Source organism: Heteronotia binoei, chromosome 7 (genome assembly GCF_032191835.1).
Source record: "Heteronotia binoei isolate CCM8104 ecotype False Entrance Well chromosome 7, APGP_CSIRO_Hbin_v1, whole genome shotgun sequence".
In the NCBI taxonomy this organism is placed as follows: Eukaryota; Metazoa; Chordata; class Lepidosauria; order Squamata; family Gekkonidae; genus Heteronotia; species Heteronotia binoei.
This window is the reverse complement of record NC_083229.1, coordinates 43,773,644-43,778,479: the sequence shown is the minus strand read 5'-3', so window position 1 is coordinate 43,778,479 and position 4,836 is coordinate 43,773,644.

Below are 4,836 nucleotides of genomic sequence, written 5' to 3'. Positions count from 1 at the left end.
CCGAGAAAGAACCGCCGGCCGACAGACTGCAAAGCTGATCCGAGACAGGGCGGCGGCGCCCAAGCTTCCCGCACCAGCCGAGACCTCGGCAGATATTTTCGTCTCCCCGGCGGTTAAACAGCTGCGGCAGAGGCAAAGGATTGGCGGGCTCCGCGACTGCGGCCTTGGCGAGAGGGGCGTCCCGGAGAGCGGCAGAAGTAACGGCTGCAGAGCTCCGTTTCCCGACGCCCTGCAAAGGCCCCACCGTCAACTCAGCCTCAGGAAAGAGCGCCCCGCTCTGGACTGAAAGCTCCGGGGGTAGATGGGCGAGCCTGAGGCGGCCCTTCGCACAAACAGGAGGACGCCGAGACGCCGCCGATGTGGCAACAAGACCCGGCAGCGACCGAAAGGCGGTGAGAAGAGGCGAAGGGGCGGAGCGATTACACTAGAGCCGGAGCTGGGAGGATGGTCGCTGCCGCGCCTCACGTAGAGGAGAGAGGGGAAATGGGAGTCAAGCACCCGCCCACGGCGTGGTGCTCTCGCTCTCCTCTCACGAGTACCGCCATACACGACGAAACAGAGGCATAAACAACACGTTTTTTTGACACGCGGAGCTGTCGCCTCACGAACGCCCCTCACATCCACTTTCCTCACGATCGCAGGCACACACAACCTATCCACCACACGCAGCGCCTCCTTCTCCTCCCACAGCATTCGTTTCACACACATCCATACCCCACGGCGCCACACAAAATCTGGGATGCAGGCTTCCCAAACGCTGACGTCTGTGAGTTTAACAACTATGGGTACATGCAGTGCAGATTTAACCCCAGCAGCCGGGTAATTGTTCATGTATAAACTATGCAAGTAGATAAATGTGCAGACAGGTGCTGTGTGTGAATTTTATAGACGTTAAAAATACAATATTTGAATTATGAACAATGTTTGAATGTGACACTGTTTGTCTTTTACTGCCCAGCGCTCCTTAAATATAGATAACATATATGTAAAGACTGCAAAAGATTGAATACAAATGAAATTGTTTGCATAGTTGTTTGGGGTTTACTTGGAGGTGTGTTAGGATTTTATAACATATTTTGGCGTACTAGCACTACAGATTACTGTAATTATCACTTTCTAAGCTTGTGCTGCAAGAACCAAAAGCCAACCACAGCTCCCATAGTATATACATGTATCTAAACTGGGAGGAATATGGCTGTCATATCACATGTGAGCAGTGTTCGCTGTAAACTGAGTTAGCTTGAGCTAGCTCACAGATTTTTAGCCTCCAGCTCACACATTTTTGTCTTAGCTCAGGACGGATGATCCCCAGATCATACTAATTTATGCAGTAGCTCACAACTTTAATGTTAGTAGCTCGCAAAGTAGAATTTTTGCTCACAAGACTCAGCATCTTAGAGGGAACATTGCATGTGAGTATATGTAGTACATAGCCATGTAAGAGCCACTGTACACATTATGTGTGAAAGATGTGGTTCTTTGCAGAGCTTAGACTGCCTAGGATTGGTTTGATAACAAACTGAATGCAGGCTCAGAAAACTGTAGAACAGGACAATTCTGAGCTATCAAGACAATTTTATGCATTTTATATCCCATCCTCCCAAGCAAGTGGGCTCAGGACAGGTTACAACAAGTAAAACAATAACTAAAACATTATTAATTATAATTTAAAATCTGATACCAGTTTAAATACCAAAAACATCATGGCAATCCAAAGATATCATAAACCCAGAGTGCATGCTGTGCAGAAGCCAATGGGGCAATAGTTTTAAGCAGGTGAGCTGAACTACCGTCAGCATGAGACAGATTTGAGCAGGGGAGGCCAATGTAACTGGACATCTGCTGCCTCAACAAAAAGCCTGGCAGAACAGGTCTGTTTTGCAGGTCCTGTGGAATTGTAATAAGTCCCACAGGGCCCAGATCTCAAGTGGGAGTCTGTTCCACCAGGCCAGAGTCAGCACAGAAAAAGCTTTAGTTCTGGTTGAGGTTAGGTGTATGTCCTTTGGACCAGAGGTTAACAAAAGATGTTGATTGGATGAGCATAAAGCTCTTTGGGACATATGGAGAGAGGCAGTCCTGCAGATATGTTGGGTCCCTGAATGCATAGGGCCTTAAAGGATAATACCATAACCTTGATCCTGATCCAGTATTCAACTGGTAACCAGTGCAGTTGGCAGAGTACTGGCTGAATGTGCACCTGCAAAGGCACTGCAGTCAGGAGGCAGGCTGTTATATTTTACACCCATTGAAATTTCTAGTCAGATTCAAGGGCAATCCTGTGTACAGCAAGTTATAGTAGGCTAACCTGGAAGCGACCATTGCATGGATCACTGTCGCAGGAGGAGAGATAGGGAACCAGTTGCCTGACCAGCCTGAGATGGGAAAAAGCTGACCTGGCAATGCTTGTGACCTGGGCCTCCATAGAAAGTTCCATTAAAAACAAAACCTGCCTTTATATTTGACCATGCCTTTGTTGTTCACGATAATTAGACTATTACTGTAGGCCTTACTAGTACATTGGCCGGGTCTGGAATGTAATTGGCAGTGATAGTCAGGTTAGATTAATATCAAGGATTTGCTTGCAGCAAAGATAGTCTTGGGAACTGAACCTGATAGCTGAAGTTTTTCCTCCCTTGTATTTTTTTTCCCATTACAAGTCTTCAGTGTTTTAGGAGGGCTCTCTCTGGCCGATATGCTATAGGCGGTTCAGGTTTTTTCCACTCAGGTGCATTAACTTATTGGGGGGGGGGTTGTAGAATGATAGTGTTTAGCAGATCCTGCCAGCAGTATATCTCTCAGCAATACTAAATGGCTCACAAAAGAGTATGCATGATGCTTCCTACAGAAGTGGTGAATCAAATTCAAAATTGATTCATAAGGGGAAAGTGTAGGAGTGTTGCCTTAATCATGCTCACTTGGAAGGATGTCCCACTGAAATTAAAAAGACTTACTTCTGAGTAAATGTGCTTAGCATTTAACTAATGTATCCTTAATTGAATACTGAAGTAGGCAGCTAGGACTTAGCAGACTTGCTGAAGCCAATTTGCTGCTCTAAGTGGTCCCACTCCATGTGTGGGCAGGGAATTGTTCTTCTTTCTCAAGGTCCCCCCCCCTCCCAAAACCTTCCATAAATGACTGGTGAAAGGGAAAGGAGTTCCAATTGGAATGACTCCAACCACATACATTATTTAGGGCAATAGTGCTTGGGCTGGGGAAACGGTATTCCCATCACTAGAGGATTATCCAAAGCTTCTTGAATTTAAGCACACCAGGATGTAATCTACTGGTTTCATTAGTCCCAGGCCTAATATATGCAGGGTGTAATGTACTCAGTGACGAGACGTGTTGAAGGCAACATACTTTATAAGTGGGTACATCACAAGAGAGAGAATGGCGGGCCGGGTCCCGATTATATACATGCCCCGGAACAACCTTCCGTGAGTCCAGGTCCAATCCTGGTCAGTTAAACTTCCCGCCACAGATCTTGATTGGCGGTGCATATTAGCGAGCTACATCCGGGGACCAGTGGGGTTCCACTGGTCGCCTCTGTAGCGTGCGCTGTGCTGTACATAGGGATTAGAATGCAGGACATAACACTCCTCCCCCCCTAGTTCAGGACACATAGTCTTTCAAGTACACCGGTGCCCTGCATTCCCTGGTCGACCTCCTCGGTGTTGCTTGGGGAGTCAGTGCGGCCGCTGTGGCTGGCGGAGCTGTGGTTTCCCTTTGTTGAGGTGTTGCCGGACACTGACTGGCCATCGCTCGTCCGGAGTCTCTTTTCTGGTGGGGTCGCTTCCGCCGCTGTGGTGCTCTTCCGCCCGTGCAGTCGGTGCGGCCGGCATGGGCAGGGTATTTTCCGGGGGTGTTGCTGTCAGTTCTTCCCCGCTTCCCCCGCCCCCAGTGGCAGTCGGTTCCTCTGGCAAAGTGCGGCGGCACAACTGATCGATATGCCTCCTGAGAACCTGGCCCCCCTCTGTCGAGACCTCTTATGAGCGGGACCTGGTCACGCGCAGCACCCGGGCGGCTAACCACTCCAGGCCGCTTGCGAAGCTCTTAGCGCACACCGGATCCCCTGGGAAGAATCCCCTGGCGGCTTCCCTGGTTTCAGGGGAACTGCGGAGGTCAGTGGCCCGGTCGGGATGTAGCCTATCTAACCTCGTGATCAATTTCCTCCCCATTAGTAATTCGGCAGGGCTGGACCCGGTGACGGGGTTGGGGGTGATTCGGTTGTCAAATAGGAAGACTGCCAGGCGGTGGTCCCAGTCGCCCTGTACAATACGGCCCAGGGTCTCTTTGGTGGTGCGCACCATGTGCTCAGCCTGGCCGTTGGTGGCCGGATGGAAGGGGGCGGACCTAATGTGTCGAATGAGATATCTATTCAAGAAATCCCGGAATTCCCGGGAGGTGAAAGCGGTCCCATTGTTTGTGACCAGGGTATTGGGGATTCCGTGTGTGCAAAGGACCCTTCGCAAGGCTCGGACCACTGCTGCTGTGGAGGTGGAAGCTACGGGGATCACTCTAACCACTTGGTTTATGCATCGACCAAGATGAAGAATATCTGGCCCTGGTATGGCCCCACAAAATCTAAGTGAAGCCGGGACCATGGCCTCCTGTTGGACTCCCAGCGGTGTACAGGGGCGCTAGGCGGATCGGGCCGGGACTCTTGGCAGGGTTGGCACCTTCTCACCCACCCCTCTATCTCGTCATCCATACCCGGCCACCATACGTAACTGCGTGCCAGGGCCTTCATCTGCACTATCCCCGGGTGTGTTTTGTGTAAAGCCTCTATAACTTGCTTCCGCAGTGAGTGGGGGACCACCACCCTGCTACCCCAGA